General features: G+C 43.7%; 1 long non-coding RNA gene and 1 pseudogene across 3 annotated transcripts; one reads left to right on the top strand and one right to left on the bottom strand.

The window, feature by feature from the left end:
* The first annotated feature begins 6429 nt into the window (after window positions 1-6429).
* Window positions 6430-8106, top strand: LOC141027735 (uncharacterized; annotated as a pseudogene).
* Window positions 8107-16836: 8730 nt separating this feature from the next.
* Window positions 16837-20311, bottom strand: LOC109761711 (uncharacterized). Of its 3 annotated transcripts, XR_005768946.3 has the most exons (6): window positions 19757-20311; window positions 19238-19676; window positions 18950-19012; window positions 18046-18668; window positions 17215-17300; window positions 16837-17117 (listed from the first exon to the last, which is right to left on the bottom strand). It is a non-coding gene; the product is annotated as an uncharacterized lncRNA (long non-coding RNA). The 3 variants fall into 3 exon arrangements; XR_006670162.2 differs by having other exon boundaries at window positions 18950-19676; XR_006670163.2 differs by having other exon boundaries at window positions 18950-19676; window positions 19792-20311.
* Between the last annotated feature and the right edge of the window lie 494 nt (window positions 20312-20805).

Below are 20805 nucleotides of genomic sequence, written 5' to 3'. Positions count from 1 at the left end.
GGCGGGGCGTGGCCTTGGTGGAGCCAGCGATGTTCTCCTCGTCGTCGCTCTTGCCGAACACCTCGTCCGCCTCCTTGTCCATCTTCTTGTAGGCGGCCGCTAGTTCTGCCTGATATTGGTGATACCGCCAGTGGTCGCGGCGGATGTCGCAAGCAGAGCGTAGGACTCGAACAACGCCGCTAGCTACACCACGTCCACATCCGGCGCGATGGCCATGCCGGCAATGAGTTGCTCCTCCGCCTGTTGGTGCTCGTCGAGGAGATGGAGGTTATAGGCCCGATCGGCTTGCGCCTCCCCAAACTTGGCTTCGCGCTCCTACCGCACCATGTCCATATAGTGGGCACGTGCCTCGCCGATGGTGATGCCGGCATGGACCGGCAAGGAGGGTGGCGCCGGCTCGTCCTCTCCATGTTCTCCATTGGGACATTGTCGGCCTTTGTTTGCCTGCGAGCCGGCAGCAATGGCGGCCATGTCCTTCTTCTGCTCCGACGAGAATCCGTCCCAGAGGGCTTTGGAGTGCGAGGAGGCCATGGTGGGCGTGGTGTGGAGAGGAGAAAGGGGCCGAACTAGGATGACTGCGGCTATGGTCAGGAATGGAGTTTGCATAGCGGGCGGAGGGCAATGATGGGCGGCACACGGACAGACAGGGTGGCGCCGGAGTAGGTTCCTCAGCAACCACGTGTCACTAATGTAGGGCGACGGATAGCCGTGGTGTCGTTTGAACGAGGAGCAGTCGCGTGCACCGGAAAGTGGCGCGGGCGGCGCTCTCTCGACGAGTGCGCAGCTTCAATGCTGGCAGCAGTGAGAGGTTGCGTCCGCTCTGATCAGACATAAATGTGGTAGAAGCAGTAGCTTCCCCCGACAATATACAATACAACAGTAGCGACCATGAATAAAAAAGCGACACTGGCAATTTTGGGCGGGAAGCGCGTGTAGGCGAGGGAGAGGGTTTGGGTGGGTAGTCAGAAGCGGACGTGGCAGCGGTCCGGATGCCCGCAAAGCACCCCCCCCCCCCCCCCCCCCACTTTGTCTCAGTTTACGGAAAAAAGTGCGTCCAGACGACTGAGCGGGCCGTTGTAGGCCCGCGTTGAATGGCAAGACACGTCCGGACCGCGTGGTCGGGGCGTATGCGGGTGGTTTGAGGGCCCACGTCGGAGATGCCCTTATTACCACTATGAATAGTGTTACTGACTTTCTTTAGCAGCAATTGGTACTATTTATAATAAATGACCCCTTCTCGAACTTAATCGTTCACAGATCCCTTCCGAAACTTATTTTTGAATATGCTCCTAAAGTCACACCAAATCGTTTGGAACATCTCGTACACTTAATGATGTCACATTATTTGGCTTCACTGTGTATGACACACTGCAAACGGATTGAATTGTGTAAAATTTGCGTTTTTAGTGGTTTTGGGAATTATGCCAAACCGTTTGGAACGGCTCATACATGGAGCATAGGAAAACAGTTTGGCTCCACTGCGTGTATGAGTTGTTCCAGACGATTTGGCGTATCTCTGTGGGCCAGATTCTGAAATAAGTTTTTCAAGAAATCAGTGAACGTATTAAGTTTGCGAAAGGGTCCTTTAGGATAAATAATAATAGAAGTTGCATAGTCTCTTCTCCACGAATCTGCATCTTGCATAGTCACAAGTGTACGCTGCGTGCATGCAAGCCATTAGTAAGAGTCTAACAGAGTGGAGAGAACCAACATATGATTGAATAGTTAGAAGAACAGTGATACCCTAGCACAGCGGAGGCCAAACCTGAGTTTTGATGCTTTGATATCTCATAAATATATAATATTTTTTCAGGGAAAGGTGACGTTTCAGTCAATACTGAGGTGCATGTGGTGACTTCGTCAATTTTAAGGCTCACCAGCCCAACCTCTGAAAAGTGCTCATAGGGTAGGATTTGTATGCATACATTTATAGGGATGAGTGTATGTACGTGTTTGTGAACTTTCGTGTCTATATTGTGTTTCTCAAAAACAAAAAACCAACGGAGTGAATACAAGCAACAGGGGAACATATGGAAGGATTCTGCTAACAAGGAAAAATGGATCATGGAGTATACTGAATGATCTACACTAAATCGAAGTGTTTTGAAAAGTACCCAAAATCGACATGAGATATTGCAATCTTAAGAAACAACTATGCCACGGGCAATTCTTCGGAATAACCTCTGTTTTGGACGGTTATTGTCAAGACCAAAGAGCATTTTAATGAATGGAGACTGGTAGGAAATGATAGCCTTAAGTGAGTAATTTCCAAGGTTGTACTTTTTTTGAAAAGGAGAAAAGATCCCCGGCCTCTGCATCAGAACAATGCATGCGGCCATTTTATTAAAAGTGTAGCAAACCAAGGTCCACTGTGCAGTACAGCTCGCAGAAGGAGTACAAAAAGTAAAATAAATAAACAAAGCCACAACCGGCAATGAAACAGGACAAGACGAATAAACATCTATCCTATCAGTGGACCGCCATCTAACCAAAAGCTCCCTGGAGTCCGTATGAATGAGTACGTACGGATCCAAGCGGACGCTTTCTAGATAACCTGCAAGAAATTTAAAAGATTTTCTCTGTTAAAGATCATATCATTCCTGCAATTTCATATAGCCCAACGAAGTACACATATTCCTATCCAAATACGTCCCGCAGTAACTGGTTCCACTCCGGTAAGTCATGTCCCAAATAACATGTCAATGCTGACTGGAGGGCTTATATTAAAGGCTATATGAATCGTACGTCAAAGAAGCTTAGCAAGAGGGCAATCGATAAAAAGATGTTGTATTGTTTCATCCTTATCACAGAAACAACAACGTGCACTGCCTACCCAATTGCGCTTAAGTAGATTATCTTTGGTCAGAATTACTAGCTTGTGAACGAACCACATGAAAATCTTGATTCTCAACGGAACTTTAATCTTTCAAATATGAATTGATCTCGAAATTGAGCCAGAATTAATCAGATCCAAGTACATAGATTTTACCGTAAAAGATCCGTTTCTAGTTAATTTTCAGTGAAATAAGTCAGACTAATCAAAGAGTTGAACATCCATCAACCTTCGCACAAGATGCAGCCAGGAATTCCACCGCTCCCCCACTAGGGATCTCCTGAATTGGATGTTCAAGGGGATGCCTGTAATACAGTAGCAATGTAAACCTCCTTATGTTGTGCAGTATTATGCAGAGTGGGATTTTGCAAGGCCAAAAACGTCTCCTCTAACTATGTATCTTTCCGAAATCTGGTTGTAGTACCATTTCCAACCAAAAATTTTGCCCTGCGAAAAAAGGCTTCCAAGGTTGTACTGGACGGCTGGTGGATGTTTGGGCAGCCGCAGGTTTCTAATGGCGCCATCAGACAATTTTCTGTAAAGAAAAAACTATGCCCTTTATATCTTAATATATAAGCACGCAGATCTTCTATGTGTTCTCGAAATTTATGCAAGTGCGATGCAGATAAACGTATAATGTGTGCATAAAAGTTCTTCAATTGCTCAAAACTGGGTAGTGTGACATGTATATATACGCACCCGAGACACGTGCACATTATTATGTACTCCCTCCGTTCCAAAATAGATGACCCAACTTTGTACTAATACAAAGTTGGGTCATCTATTTTGAAACGGAGGGAGTATATATTTTCCAAGGAACAATGCATTTTTTCATATAACTTTCAAGATAATCTGCTGTATCTTTTATTTCGACAAATACAAAACCGAGAAGTCTCTTTGTATCTGGTTAAAAGATAATCTTTTACTCTTTGTTTACGACATCCTCACAAAATCAGAGTGAAAGAAAATCTTTAACCGGTCGTTTGGTACCCATCATTTGGGTCGGATTTGGTGGATTTCATTTGCGAATTCCGGAATATACTTGTTTGGCTGCCACAGAATTGAGGGTGGATTTCATTCTAAGATTCCAGAGGATGTAAACTTGGCCTGGGCCCAAATCCCAGCCCCTCGCCCGTCATTCTCCCGGATTGCACTCGCTTGCTTCCCCCACCCTACCCTGACGCCTTCGTCTCTCGCCCCCTTCCCCCACCCTACCCCGATGCCCACCGCCGCCGCCGCCATGAGCCCCTCCTTCTCGGCCGCTGGTGATGCACCCCCCCCCCCCGCCGGTGAATAGCTTCTCCCCGAGTTCTCTTCTCCCGTCCCCTCTACACGCGAAGCTTTCTGTTCGATGGTGTGCTGCCTCTGGTGACCACAGCGCCGTCGTCGAGCTCTCAAATCCTGGTAGGTTCTCCCTCCACCTCTCTTCTCCCCCTCCCTCTCTCCGGTGGATCTTTTCTGCTTGAACCCTAACCCTAACCCTAACCTGAACCCACCTCCATCCAGCCACCCGATCCGGACAGAAGATCGACTTCTTGACGATTCCTCCGCCAGCCCACGGTCGGTTAGCTCCACACCCCGGAAGATCGACCTTTTTGTGGTACGTGGCCAGCGTGTCTGCGTCCCCTCTATGCAAGCAGAATGGATCTCTGAATTTAATGTGTTTTGCACACTGATTATTTTGTCTGAATTCAGTATAGAACAAAGTCAGTGTGGTTGGACAGTGATTTTTTTGTCTGCATTCAGTATAGAAAAATTCAGTATGGGCCGCAAGCAGACATGGACCCCTGATTTCAATATGTTTGCACACTGATTTTTTGTCTGAATTCAGTATAGAACAATTTCAGTGTGCTTGCATAATGATTTTTTGTCTGAATCAGACTGGTTTTTTTCCAGACTGAGCTGATTTTTATATTCTGGCTTGTTATTGAAGCTAGATACTTGAGCATAGTGTTTTGAAATACAAGTTCAGCATAGTTTTGATTCACTCCGTTTTAGGAGAGAGTGTCAATAGCATGTTCAATGTTTGTAAGACAATGTCAATTGTATCGTATGGCGATTGAAGCTTCTTTTTATGTGAAACTCTAATGCTTGATGGTTTTGTTTGTTATGATCTATTTTTGCAAAAAGTATGGGGGCGCAGGTCTGTTCCTCCACCTGACAAAAGTGGAACAGAAAGTAGCATAAACCCTGTTTGGGTTTTGCCCATCTTTTTCCTCCATCTAAGCTTTCTTGACAAGCAACTGCATCCGTTTTTTGTGTATCACTAGTAATAAGCATGAGTTTTTTGTGTATCACTAGTAATAAGCATGAGTTTTTTTGTGTATCACTAGTAATAAGCATGAGTTTTTTGTGTATCACTAGTAATAAGCATGAGTTTTTTTGTGTATCACTAGTAATAAGCATGAGTTTTTTGTGTATCACTAGTAATCGAGCTTGAGTTCTTTCTCAATTGTTATTTTCTTCATCTTAATATAGATGTCGGACTTGTACATTAACACATTGCATGGCGATGAGAGGAGAAAGAAAAGGAAGAGGGCAGCTGCTGGATTTTTTGTGTCGGTTGTCGCGATAGTTCAACACACGTATTGTCAGAGGAAGATTAGAGAGCTTGATGATTTCAGTGAGGATGAGGCGAAGATTAGGATTAGAAAGCAGATGCTTAGATCAATTTATCTGGGTTCTAACAAGCACTGTTTGATAGTTTGCGCCTAACTAAACGGTCCTTTGTGGACCTGTGCGCTATCTTGCGTGAAAGATGTGGTTTGGGGGACACATTTTATGTGTCGGTTGAAGAATCAGTCACAATGTTTCTGCTAGTGCTAAGCCATGGGATGAAATACCGGTTAATTGAAAGCATGTACAGATGGGCACTCGAGACCATCAGTAGGCATTTCAATGAGATCTTAAGAGCTGTCCTTTCCTTGTCTCATGAGTTTATAAAGCTACCAACCCCTTCAGCTGAGCAGCCCGAGGATAGTAGATGGAAATGGTTTCCAGATGGGCTAGGAGCTTTAGATGGCACACATGTTGATGTCCGTGTTTCCGCTCTCAAGCAAGGCAGATACAGGAATAGAAAGCAAGATGTGACCACTAATGTGCTTGGTGTTTGTGACCGGAATATGAAGCTTTTGTATGTCTTAGTTGGATGGGAAGGTTCTGCATCTGATTCACGAGTGTTGCGAGATGCAATGTCACGACAAGACGCTTTTAGAGTTCCACATGGTAATTCTCTGTCTTGGTACGGTAGAACAACTAAGTTATGATATTTCAATGTAAATATAATATCTAATACTTGTTATTTTTGCAAACATTAGGAAAATACTACCTTGTAGATGCTGGGTACACTAATGGTCCGGGCTTCTTTGCTCCATACCGGTCAGTCCGATACCATTTGAAAGAATGGGCGGCTAATGTAAATAACCCACAAACTCCAAGAGAGTTATATAATCTGCGACATGCATCAACTAGGAATGTGATAGAGAGAACTTTTGGTCTACTAAAGATGAGATGGGCTATTTTGAGGACTAGTTCATTTTTTCCGCATACGGAATCAGGTATCACATAGTATTTTGCAAAACCAAGCCTCCGTTTATTTTTAGTTTTTTATTAACACGCCCATAATACCATCTCGCAGATCCGTGTCATTAATGCTTGCTGCATATTGCATAACTTTATAAGAGATAGGCAGAGAGAGATGGATGATATAATGCTAATTGACGTGGATAATCAGTTAAATGCTGCTGCCATCGAACATCCTGAAGAACCAAACATGATTAGACATGTTGAATCAACAACTGAGTGGAACAACAAGCGAGATACCTTAGCTAATCAAATGTGGGCAGATTACCAAAGGAGACGCGGGGGAGCCAATCATTGAATTCATTCATTTGTATGTTCATATATTTCATATGCCTATTTTTGAACCCTCTCTCTCTCTCTCTCTCTCTCTCTCTCTCTCTCTCTTGGGATTCTACGTTTGTCTCATACATGTATTGTTGCTTGCAGGAAGATATGGATCTGGAGAAGAAAGGAGGTAGAAACTACCTTACCTGGACGGATGAAATGGATGAAGCAATGCTGAATGTGTTCGTGGAGCATTACAATAGAGGGGATCGTGCTCAAAATGGGTGGAAGCCACATGTTTACACTGCAGTTGTCAAGAATGTTCGAGCCAAGTGCAATGTGGATATCACAAAGGAGATGTCATATCAAGGTGCAAGACTATTGATAGACACTATGTCAATGTCAGCAAGATGTTGTCAACGAGTGGTTTTGGGTGGGAGTGGATCCATAACAAGCTTATGGTTGATAGTGAGGACGTGTGGAGCAACTATGTCAGGGTAAGCACTACATCTTGAGCATCTATGTATTCATGGCATGGCCACAAGATTCATTTTCATCATTCATGTGGTCAAGTAGTTTATTCGAAAACATGCACTTATACACCTTCTCCACCTTCTCCATCATGATGTGGAATTCAGCCAAGTTTATTTGAAAACATGCACTTATACTTGTTCATGCATAGCCTTCTAATCAGTAGTTTACTCATCATTTCCCCTATGTTTTGCTATTATATTAGTAATCAGCCATCTCTTGAGAAACAATCACAACTTGCAGCAGTGCACTTGTTTTCCCCATTATTTATGTGATTTTGCACCATGACATCAGTTACATCTTAGCTGTAGTCTATGATTTTCTCTTTGGATGTGTGTTTGGTGTTTGGATTGATGTGTGTTCATTTTCCACCATGACATGAGACTATTTGTCTTCATGGGTTGCAGGCAAACAAAGATGCCGCATGCTACAGGCACAAGGTCATAAAGTTTTGGGACTCTATCAGCCTTGTCTTCTCGAAGGATCATGCCACCGGAACCGGAGCCAGAACTGCTGGTGAAAGTGCAGCGGAAATGGCTGCAGAGAATGTCAACAACATCAACACTGATTCTACCGCAACATCTTCAACCCAAACCGGCAAGGAACAGAAGAGGAAAAGATATCGATCGGATGACTCAATTGCATCTATGCTTGGAGAGAAACTGGATAATTTTACCAGTGCCTACAAAGCTGATATCGCTCAAGTTGCTCCTCCTGAGAAACCCTCCTCTCCTGAAGAAATACTTGATGCTCTCAATGCAATTGTGGGACTGGATGATGATGGCTTGCTAGCAGCTTATGATATCCTCATAGCAGATGACCGCAAGTTCAAGGCTCTTATGGCGCTGCCTGAAAGGATGAAGAAGAAATGGATCCTCAAGCAAATCAACCAATGAAGGTATGTTTCTTGTTCTGTGATTAGTTACCAGCTAGCAAGCTCTGCTGCATTTTGTCCTTAGTTGTTTGTTATAGTACAATATTATGGGTGTCCTGTATTTTGTCATGCCAATATGGAGCAGAGGAGGCAGCAGCTTGCTTACTTTTCATCATATTTATGTACTTACCTATTTCCATATTTGAGATTAGCATGATAGAAGGTTTTATGTTATCATCTTAATAAGGTTTTCCTGCCAGGTCTTCCCAAACATGGCTTGATAAAACAACATTTTCCTGCCATGTTTGAGAACAACTTGTTCTGCCATGTCTCCCGAAACAAGGTTTTAAGCACATATTTTGCATGCACATAAATATTCAGTGTGTTTGAAGGTCTCTTATGAACTAGTCTTTTTTTCTTCAGTTGAGAGGTGGCATTATTAGTCTAGAATACATCAACCAGATCTGCTTATTTAGTGGTTGTAGTCTTTTATCGACTTAGTTTCGGTCCTACTTAACCTACTCGGTTGTTGATGATTTTTTGCTATTACCTTTCGATTCATGATAATTGTGCAAATGAAATGCAAGTTAACCTTTGAAAAATTTCTATATCAAGTTGAGTTTTCTTACCCTTCCTAGAGATTGTTGCAAGCTAAAGCTTATCGTGTGACACTTTGATTTGTCTTCTTGGCTATCCTCATCTTTCACTTTGAGCAATTTCTACCAACCATTGTGTTCAAGGATTGTTTATTTCCCTATGAGACCATATGTCACCATTTCTCATCATATTTTGCAGGAAATATTGGGTGAAGTGTGATGTTGAACGAACAAAACGAAGAAATGAAGATCCTTGAGCAATTAAAATCTTTCTTGGATGGTGCTAATAATGCAAAGATTCAGTTTTTATGTAACCTTGACTAGATTATGATCATTTGATGTTGTTGTGAACCTTTGTCGTATTACAAAGATTAACTTCTTACAAAGTCTCATGTTTAAGTTATATGTATTGGCATGGTTCAGTTTAATGCAAAACATTGCCATGTGTGAACAAAAATGTTGGTGTTGGTACAGATTTGTTCATACTATTTATTCCTAGCACAAAGGCTAGTGCGTTGGTGCTGGTATAGTTTCATGCTCATTTTGGTTCTGGTACAGATTTGACTTCAAAATCCTAGTGACAGCCAAACATGAAATTTGGATTTGGAATCTAGATTCAGCCAAATGAAGCCTTGATAGAGATTTCATTTCATTTCATTTCAGCCAAATGAAATGAAATCAGGGGAGCCAAACGAGCTGTAACATTTTTTACGATGGATTTCAGTTTGTCCAGAAGTTGCAAAACCTTTTTATTGACCCAACCCGGATGATCCCCAAGTTTCTTGTAGTTAATGAAGGGGCCACATCATCCCACCCACTTTACCTCCGTGTTTAACCGAAGCAGAGTGGTCCTCAGACACGATAATAAACACACGTGTATGACGTCTTCACATTTGTGTAAAACCCTTTTCATTCCGTGTTAAGAAGGATATTTCTGGTCTCTACTAATGTACTATCTTCCTTCCAGTTTATAGGTTTTATCTCAAAATGTTATCGAAAATAATTCGCTGCCCATGGTGGTAGCTACGCACAGCCCCAATTTTTATCTCTAACTATTTTGATAAATTATTTGGGACTATGAAAAATAACTCTATTACAAAAATATCGTGACTTTGGACCAGTCAGGCAAGCAAACAGACAATTATGCCAAAAAAGGAAGCAAAAAGACTGAGAGAAGTGAAAGATGCCCTTTCTACCCAATGAAAAGGCACTTGTGTCAAAAAGGTTATAAAAAGACAAAAAGAAGTGACAAAATGTCGTTTCTATACAACAAAATTCACTTGTGGTAATGCCATAAGAAACCCAACACCTCATATATGTCAAAAAAGGCACTTGTGCCAAAGGGTGTGTAGCTGCCACTAGGCGTGTGTAGCTACCACCATGCATAGGAAATATCGTCTCAAAAGTTTATTTTTCCGCTTTATAAGTCTCATTTTTATTGCTTCTCATCATATGTTTAGATTTTGAGATGCATTAAATTGCTCATGCAAGGACAAACGAAAACTCATCAAATGCATGTAAAACTTCTTGCTCATTTACTGGCCACACATGCATGCATTTCAATTAATGAATTGGTAAACATTTTTTTAGAAAAAGTGAGTACATTAATTGAGTATTTTTATAAACTACAAAAATTATTTCACAACTTACCATCTACTACCTTGGTTGGTGAGATTGTTGATTTGAGCCTTATAAACCGAAAGGGAGGGTGTATATCCAACCAGTACCTGACCCGAGGTTGCTCGTGACTGGCGGCTCGGGGGATACCAACTCTGCCCCCATCGGACCCCATCAAAGTTTCCTCTTGTCTCGCCACCATGAGAAGCCACTGTCAGTAAACTCACCGTTGGGGCCATGGATGATGGTGGTGGGCGCTATGGGGGCGAGGCTCGACCTCCTTCCATGGCAAGCAGCAGATCCTGTGGTCGCGGTGCGGCTGCCTCCGTGCCAACTGGTGCCCCGGCTCATCCCCAACGTTTTTAGCTCCCCCCTGCTACGATTTGCACATGACGTGGTCCTCATTTTGTCTTAGTCTTATCAGGACGGGTCTCGAGACTCGGATTTGGAAGGCCTCCTGGCATGGAGGCCGTGTGGCAACGATGGTGGGCATGGTGGACCAGCTAGGTCCGTTTTGTAGGGGACAAAGACTGCCGGTAAAAACCATACTTAGACAACGGTTGGGGCCAAGGACAGCGGCGCCTGTGGGCGTCGTTACCTTGCTGAAGGCATTGACATGTAGTTGTTGGCTCCCCTCCAAGAAACTTCGGGATAAACCATAGGCCTGGGTCTGTATTTATTGGATGATGGTGGCACTCAAAGCCGCATTTCCCCCATAGGGGAATAATCTTGGAGTTGGGCCTAGCTGGCGAGATGAGTGCCTGATGGCAGTTTCGCCGGTTGCTTGCGTGACAACGGTTAGCAACGACCCGTCCTTGCGGTGTTGCCTTGCGGACATTGTGCGTGGTGGTAGTGCCAGTGATACTGACCAGCGGTTCAGATGATTGGGTCATGTTCGGCGATACTAGTGTCTTTGTTGCACCATGGCGGTGCAGTGAAGGCTCATCGTGTATTGTTTGGGTGCATGCGGACATGCCAAAATTTACCACGGGGAAACATGATCGCAGGGTGTCTCCAATGTGAGCTTTTGGCGGTACCATGTCTTCTCACCAGTTTGAGTCGCGACTAATGTCAGTTGAGCATCGATGGAGGTTCTGTTTCCACGGACGGTTCTTGGTGGTTGTGTCGCTTGCCTGTGTGCATGTATGTACACGTGGCTATGTCCATGTTCGGATAGTGTGCACTTTCATCATTTTCATTAACTTAAAACCTACTCGGCATGGGTCATCATTGCTTTCTTTCCTCTCTATGTTGTCCGTCTACCTTGGCATAACTTTATTTTTGTGTGCCTTCATGTCTGCTATGTGCATTCTAATCATGCAAAAGCCAGGTGTGTACTCGTTGTATTTGTATCTTTTTGATGCTTAATTATAAGTGAATAAAAACATCCTTTATCGAAGAAAAAATAGGTCTCAAGGTACCCAAAGTTAATTGATTTCGATGGCGAGACGTTCTCTTAACACAGTACAATCACAGATGCTCACATACACGCACACACTCACTTCTATGAACTCACGCGCGCGCACACACACACCTATCCGTATGAGCACCTTCGAGATACTAAGCCGGCACAACATCTTGAGATTGACGATGTCACCATAGATTCCTCGTAGTCGACGGGAATGTCTCCTCCCACTGAACGAACATCGCCAAAAAACCTGAAATAAAATCCGAAAAATGCGAGCATGAGTGACAAGTCTAGAAATTAAACCCTTGGCATGGTTCCGCCACAAGGAATCTAACCATCTGAGCAGCAAAACGTTGGCAATTAAATTTGTGCTGGGAGGACAATTGAAAGATCGTGGATGTCACCTAGAGGGGGGTGAATAGGCGCTTTAAAATAATTACGGTTTAGGCTTGAACAAATGCGGAATAAATCTAGTGGTTAATTTGTCAAGCACAAAACCTACAACAACTAGGGTCACCTATGTGCACCAACAACTTATGCTAAGCAAGATAAACTACTAGGTGATAGCAAGATATATGACAAGAAACAATATGGCTATCACAAAGTAAAGTGCATAAGTAAAGAGCTCGGGTAAGAGATAACCGAGGCACGCGGAGACGACGATGTATCCCGAAGTTCACACCCTTGCGGATGCTAATCTCCGTTTGGAGCGGTGTGGAGGCACAATGCTCCCCAAGAAGCCACTAGGGCCACCGTAATCTCCTCACGCCCTTGCACAATGCAAGATGCCGTGATTCCACTAAGGGACCCTTGAGGGCGGTCACCGAACCCGTACAAATGGCAACCCTTGGGGGCGGTCACCGAACCCGTACACGTTGGCAACCCTTGGGGCGGTCACCGGAACCCGTCAAATTGCTCGGGGCGATCTCCACAACCTAATTGGAGACCCCGACGCTTGCCCGGAGCTTTACACCACAATGATTGAGCTCCGAACACCACCAACCATCTAGGGCGCCAAGGCACCCAAGAGGAACAAGCTCTAGGGTGCCCAAACACCCAAGAGTAATAAGCTTCTCAAACTTCACTTCCACGTATCACCGTGGAGAACTCAAACCGATGACCAAATGCAATGGCAAGGGCACACGGAGTGCCCAAGTCCTTCTCTCCCAAATCCCACCAAAGCAACTAATGCTAGGGAGGAAAATGAGAGGAAGAACGAAAGAAGAACACGAAGAACTCCAAGATCTAGATCCAAGGGGTTCCCCTCACTTAGAGGAGAAAGTGATTGGTGGAAACGTGGATCTAGATCTCCTCTCTCTTTTCCCTCAAGAACTAGCAACAATCATTGGAGGGATTGAGAGTTAGCAAGCTCGAAGAAGGTCAACAATGGGGGAAGAACACGAGCTCAAAGGATAAGGTTCATTGGGGAAGAAGACCCCCTTTTATAGGTGGGAAAAAATCCAACCGTTATGCTCACAGCCCGCACCGAGCGGTACTACCGCTCCAAGGAGCGGTACTACCGCTAGGGCGGTAGTAGCCCTTTGAAACACAATAGCGAGGAGGCAAAAAAGCCAGAAGAACCGTCGGAGCGGTAGTACCGCTTGACCTCACGGTACTACTACTAGGGGTAGCGGTACGACTGCTAAGGGTAGCGGTACTACTGCTTGCGAGCGGTACTAAGAAATTACATCCGTGCCTACCACCGCTGGACTTGTGACGAGTTTTTGGTCCCGAGCGGAAGTAGCCACGGAAGTAGTCGCGGTAGTACCGCTCCAAGCGGTAGTACCGCTCCCAAGAGCGGTACTAAAAAATTACATCCGCAGCAGCCCCTTTTAAGGACACCAAAACTGACACAACTTCTGCAAACGGACTCTGAATTCGACGAAACCAAGTTTGTTGGAAAGCTAGCGACAAGGGCTAACACAATCTTCATAGAAATAGCAATAAGAAGCAAATGAGAAAAGGCCCAAAAGAAAATGGTGAGAACCCTTCCTCGGATAAGACCGGTAAAACCTCCAACACCGAAAACATCATAGAAGACGCATGCAAACTCCGTTTTCGATGAACTCAAGCTTGTCATCAAGATGACCATAAGCTCTAAGACTCACAAAGAGAACCAAACAAGAACCAAGAAACATGATGCAAGGATGCAATGGTTTGAGCTCTCGATGAACGATACGATCAAGCTACTCACTTGAGAGCCCCCCTTGATAGTACGGCTATCGATCCTATAACCCGGTCTCCCAACTACCACCATGAGACCGGTAAAATAGAAAACCTATCAAGGGCAAACCTTTGCCTTGCACATGATCCACTTGAGCTAGATGATGACGATCTTGTCCTCCTCAAGATGGACCACCTTTCTTGATTGTGTTGGGTCGATGGAGACTAGATGATTGCTCCCCCATACTGCACTATGGGTGAGCCACTCTTCGGCACATCTTCACAAGTCCATTGACACCACAATGGATGGCAAGCTTCAAGCACTTGATCTCTTCGTGATGCTCCACTTGAACTTGCACACGGCAATCTTGATGATGATCACCACTTGATGTCATCCTTTCCATGGGTTGTATGATATCTTCCTCTTGACGCAAGCCCATGGACACGTACCTAACCCCACATAGACTCTCACATAGACCACGGGTTAGTACACAAAGTGCAATGGACAATGCTTACCATACCATGGGATCACTTGATCCCTCTCGGTACATCTTCTACGCTTTGTGAGTTGATCAACTTGATTCACTCTTGACTTAGTCTTGATCAACCTTGAATCTTTCCAACTCTCTTCGTTTGGATGATGTCTTGAAGGTAAACATGAATGATCACACAATCTTCTTCTTCAAGACATGCTTGCAATAAGCTCAACACTCACATGACCAATCTTTGGATAATTCCTTAATAGCACCTTGGTCAACCCATAAACTCCTTGAAACCAACACATGGACTTCAAGAAATGCCTATGGAAAAAATCCTTCAAATATAACTCAATGCAACCATTAGTCCATAGAGAATGTCATCAATTACCAAAACCACACATGGGGGCACCGCATGTCCTTTCAACAATGTCGATGACAGAAATGACAACAGACTGCCCGAAGTTATTTCCCTTTTTTCCCTATGTCTATTTATTTCTTGCAGCGCCTTGTGACTATAATTTCACTCTATTTGGTGCGCCAATTGGCGTTTCTATCTGAGGGGCAGAGCAAGTTCTTAATTAATGGTTAAATTAAGTACGTAGGTCCGCATGAATCAAGTGGGGTAGTTAATTGGATTATCTTGCCTAACCAGCTATATATTTTATGAAGTTCATCAGTGATCGTACGCTACATCAGTCTAACCTGCTTTTAGGTAAGCCAGAGGGGACTATTCAAGCGATAATTGTAGGTTGTTTGTCGCGTTTGTCAGTAAGTATAGGTGATGCTGGCAAATGGCTCATGGTAGACGACCCAATCAAGGTGGCTATCTATGGACAATATCGATCATACTTATGGTATGAATTGAACTAAAGCTATAGATAGGGGAGGTTGGAATAATGCTTTTTAAAATGTATTGGGTGTGTGTAAGTAGGAAAGCACGAGCAGTGTGAGATGGACTATTTCATTGTGGTGTCGTGGATGGGGCTATCTCTATCACACGATTTACACGAGCACAGTAGTCATAAGGAAGCTTTTGCCTCTTGGCACGACGGAGAAACTGCTTATAGGTGGGCTCCCACCAATGGCGGGTAGGTGACCACCACCGTCACTGTTAATCTGGATCAGTGGAATGCGCCGCTACTAATAGTTATCTACCACTGACGGGCAGCAAGGTGCACCCGCGACTGTTAGTCTGGTCCCGGTTAGCCATGGACCAAGTATTATCAGTGGCGGGTGACGATAATAAGAATGTAAATGGTGGATCCTTTTTCATGATCGTCACTGGTATTGTGGGTCCGATTTGGCCCAGATTAACCATGGGGCAGGCCTTACTATTGGCGGCCTCTTAGCTCTGGTGCAATATTTCGGTATTTTTATTTTTAGATATTTTCATTTTTTATTTTAGTGTTTTTTTATTTTGGTGGTATTGTATCAAAATGATTTAAACTTTGTAGGTTTAAATTTGAAATCCATGTACATTTAATTTTTAGTTTTTTGGAAGAATAAATAAGGTAGTGAGCACATGTAGTTCTTATGAAATAAATGCTTCGCGCGGGGGGAGGGGGGGGGGGCTATAGCGTCGCTAATAGCATGCTATAACGTTCTGAGCAATGTTTTGCCAAATAAGTCGGTGTACAATGTATCGCTAATAGCATGTTATAGAGTGGTATAGCTCGAGAATACTGTATTCTAAGGACGCAGTTATTTTGCTATAACACGCTATTTTTTCCTCATCGGTAATAACTAGCCAGTATATATACTAGATTGCTGTGCCAATAAGTGTTTGTTAGCTAGCACGAGGATCACACTGCCTGCTGCACAGGTCGAACCGTCTGCATCAGAGGTACGTTCGTGTACATGCATCATTGGCGGGAGAGCGTCAAGATGCTGTAGAGGTCCCTGTCACTCGATCGTCGCCGGTGGACCAGTTCGCACGCCATGCATGCACAGGAGCATCGGTCGCGATCGTCGTCGGCGATCGATCGATCTCCGTGGCGATCCGTAGGGGTAAGAACAATGGGTAATACGTCGGTATCCATAGTTGATTGGCAAGGAATAAAATAGGAGAGGGAGGTAGCTTCTTGAGTTGATGGTTGACAAGTGGAATATATGGATCAAAGATTTGCCATTTAGAATAAAGTAAGCTACACAGAGATTCCGCATGAAGCACGTAAACTTAGTTTATATACTCCTACTAACATAAACAGATCGTGTACGCGCAGATCGTCGATCGGGTGCAGTGCTGCATGATATTGGTCAGCATGCATGTGCTCCAGGCCACTAGACTGCACCGAACAGCACTCGCTGCAGGCACTCATCGAAGAGGACGGAAGAGAGCCATCCACGAGCACTTGCCAGTCGGATATCATCGATGATCTCATGCACGCTATCCTGTCCTGCGCCGATCATGCAGATATCTTTGCTGCTACGTGTACCGTATTGACAACAATATATACTAGTAAGCTCGCATGTGCAACGCACGTCTATACTAAAACACATTGTATCAAATATTTGTAGTTCTAAAAAGCTATCTTCAAAAATCAAACAAGGTTTCCGATCAACCGAAACAAAAATCCAGAAACTAAGATAACATCATCCATTAGCTGCCATAAACATCTCATCACTTATCCTCTTTCTCCACGTCGACAGCCTTCTTCATCCGGGCTCCCAACAGGTGTTGGTTAATAATCTCGACACAGAGCTTGCCGTATGCATGTGCTTCTCGCCGCCGCGAGTGATGGGCATGTAGTCGCCCTGGACCTCTGGGTGGCTGTAGCAAGGCCGTGTTAGGATCAAATCACCATCTTTGAAGCAAAAGAGGTGTAAACACGAAGAAAAATAAACAGATTCAATAGTTGCAAGCACACCTTATAGGAAGATAAAGCTTGCCAGGTTGGCGTTGTATCTCGCGCCTGTCGACATTAGACTGCATAACCTCCAGTTACATGTTCTTCTGTCGGTGGTCCATGAAAATGCCATTGGTCAGAACAAGTTTCTTTGGGATGCCCATGACTTACATTTACAGTACATAAACATCAACAAATAATAAAAGAAATCTGTATAATATAAGCCGGTGTCTCTACATATAATCTCATGTAGCATCCTAACCAAAAGTCTGAAATCTGCCATTCTGCAAACTAAAGTTTTTGCATATTATATAGACATACCAAGTTCAGTGTTGTGAGTTTAGAAAGACGCTGCAGTAAAATTTCAGAACCACTGTCAGTTATTTTCATCAAGGCTATTTTTTTGGCTTTATCATTTACCATGTTCCCACGGGCTGGAAATATTCATAAGGATACAATTTCACAAGAACATCAACGGATAAGCAGATCAATCATTCTCTGAAGTTTGCATGACAGAAATGCAATTTCTAACCCAGGTGTATGGTGCATGATACGCCCACCTAAATATAATAAATCAGAATCGTTATGTCTAATATTTCCTTGCTTTTATATATTAGTTTTTTAAATTGCACTTTTAAGAGGAGAAATATTTCATGGACAGTTAAAATCCCCGGGCATTGGAACTGCATTTGCTCGATCCTTGAGTGGATACCTTCGTTGTTACCTCTTTAGCATCCTAATTACTACAAATTTTAGTGGGGGTAGTTAGAGAAACAGGCAGAAAATAGGAAGTAAATTATACTCCCAAGAAAAGAAAAAACAGAAGATAAGAGTAATCTGGATGTGGCATACCTAGAAAGTAGAGCTGAGACTGACTAACCATTTTGCATTAAGGTTTGCAAATACATCATCTCGATGTTGGAAAAAGGGTCCTTATAATCAGAACAATCTATTTGGCAATAGCAGTTTCACCCAAGTTGGTTTTGCGATGCAAGAACAGAAACAAAATTCAGTTATTTTCTACATCAGGCTAATACAAGAGAAAAGTACACGCATAATCAATGGGGACAGATTGATGATATGACATACGCACGTAGCTGAACCTAGCTAATATGCATAACAATGACAAGTTATTTATTTCATCATATTAAGGCCAAATGCAGGGCTTAGCGCCCCTGATTATGCATACAAAACACGTAGCTAAGTATATGCATTTTAGATTTGGAATAAACATTTGGTAGGCTTGTCATTCTTACCATGCTCTTCAACAGATAACATGCATTTCAACAGATAACAGTAAGAAAGCAAAGCATCATCGAATTATTTGATCTGCTAAAAGTAAGGAATGCTCCTCCGCGTTTGGAAGGATACGATAGGATTTCTTGCCCTCAAGTGATAACCTCAACCTCTTGTTGCTACCTCTCTGTTGGACTGATGGTGATCCTTGTATTTGCAATGCAACTGCTCAATGCTTCCTAAATCATAAGACAATGAAAAAGAATAAAAATCAAAAGGTATGGACAGACAAATAAGAGAATAAATTGGTAGGGCACTGGATAGTATCACAATAAATAGAACACAAAGTAACTTTCAGACAGAACCAACATAGTAGCTACTTGCTCAACACAAATCAGATGATCTTTGAGCATACTGGACATAGAATGGCATTGTAATATACAGGAGAAAGCATAACAGGAAGTTATTCATTATGAACTTTTGGATACAAAAAAGGTAAACCAAAGGTAAGAAGTCATACCTTGAGAAGGAGAACAGGTTCTTGCATCTCTCATAGATACTGAAACTTCAGTCCACTCCAGATCTAGATGAACAGGTAATTAGGAAAATTACGGAAGAGATCAACAAAATGCAGAAGGGATGTGTTTTAGTATCTAAAATCAAACCTCAAACAGGTTCAAGGGCATGCATTGATATCTATACATCAGGGAAGATTGAACCAAAAAATGGTTTCTGACAAGTGCGTGTAAGATAAAAATAGGTGCACAGGAAGAGATAAACATAATGGGTTTATGCTTCTATGGCCAACCTCAGTGTGGCGGCAGGTGTCCAGAAAAGAGCAATCTCCGACATTTGTATCAGTATGTGGAGCAATAATAAGGCGAAAGTGAACCTGCTCCAAATGAAAGTAAAAGTTGGACCTAATTATTCATTATAATAGCTAAAAAATATGTACTGAAAGCAGTACCGTTTCAAGCATATTATGAAGAAAATTTATATAAAGAACTTAAATAGAAAAAACCAAACTGGTATTCTATTGGCATCTCTCAACTGAATAAACATTTAATAACTATATTATTTTTCAGTTCAAAGACATGTGTTGAATAATGTCCATCAGTAGTCAGAACAGGTTAGTGAGTACGGAGATCCTCTTGTCACTAAGTTGCTGGTTTGATTTTGCACCATCAGAAAGAGTACGGAGATCCTCTTGTCTAGGAAGCTCGTCGTCGTGCACCATCACTTCCGCGCTGGATAGAACAAATTAAACCAGCAACTTAGTGATCCTAAACTATTAACACTACATTCTTTGAGGCAATACCACAAGCACCTGGTGCAGCCGAGAGTGGTGTGCGTGTGGGTCACCTACTCGGGGAGGTGTCAACAAGGCCACGGGGACCGTGCCGGTGCTGTGTACGGGCAGCTGGGAGCCGGGGAGGTCCGGCAAGGGGGCAGGGAGGGAGCTGAGGAAGCCCGGCGATGTCGGCATCCGTAAGGCTGTCGGCGACGTTGATTGGGAAGGGGCACGACACGCCAGTAGCAATGGGGTGCCGGATGGCTGTTGGAGGTAGATGGCGAAGCTCCGGCCGACGGCCGTCCTCCGGGGACCCTTTCGATCGGCCAGCATGGATCTGGCGACTTGGCCTCCCGCATCCATGGAGGCCACCAAGCAGAGGAGGACGGCATCGATGGGCCACACCCTTACCTCTCGGCGCGCGGAGTAGGGGCGGCGACCGGAGCAGCCGTCGGCCGATGCGCTACGAAGTTCTTCGTCGTGAGCGCACGAGGGGCCTGGGTCCCGGAGCGGACGGGCTCTGGCCTCTCACGGATGCTAGCGCTAATTACGCGGCCTGGGATCCCTTCCTACTCTCGCGGGACGTGAGAACGACAGAGTTTTCGTCCGCCCACTAAAAATGCTAAACGCAGTTTTGGATGTGGATTAGGGTAATCTGGACGGTTAGATAAAATTATGTGAACGGATCAGGAGGCTGTAATTCTTCCGTGTTGTTTTGTGTAGGCTAGGTTGGGTATACTTAATGATGAATATATTTGCTTGTTTAATAGTAGTAGAGAAGTAGAGAAGAGATGCACATACGTACGTGTATGATCTGACTCGATCAGCTAACACTTGAGAATGTAACATGTAGTAGCGACCCATCGTTATCACAGACATGGACATATGTATCTCTTCTACTTAAAAAATAAAAAGTGTTTATGTTCATGCCAGGCATGCCAGGCAGAACTCTTTATCAACCGGTTTTCTCCTTTTTCATCACGCTTCTTCATCAAAAAATATTATCCAGTCAGTTTTTTTCCCACCACGTCATATTTGACCACATTTCCAATACGCCGCTCAATCACATCAGTTAAGTTACATTT

The sequence above is a fragment of the Aegilops tauschii genome, chromosome 1 (assembly GCF_002575655.3).
Source record: "Aegilops tauschii subsp. strangulata cultivar AL8/78 chromosome 1, Aet v6.0, whole genome shotgun sequence".
Classification (NCBI taxonomy): domain Eukaryota; kingdom Viridiplantae; phylum Streptophyta; class Magnoliopsida; order Poales; family Poaceae; genus Aegilops; species Aegilops tauschii.
The sequence above is the reverse complement of the archived record's forward strand: the minus strand, read 5'-3'. Positions and strand labels throughout refer to the sequence as shown.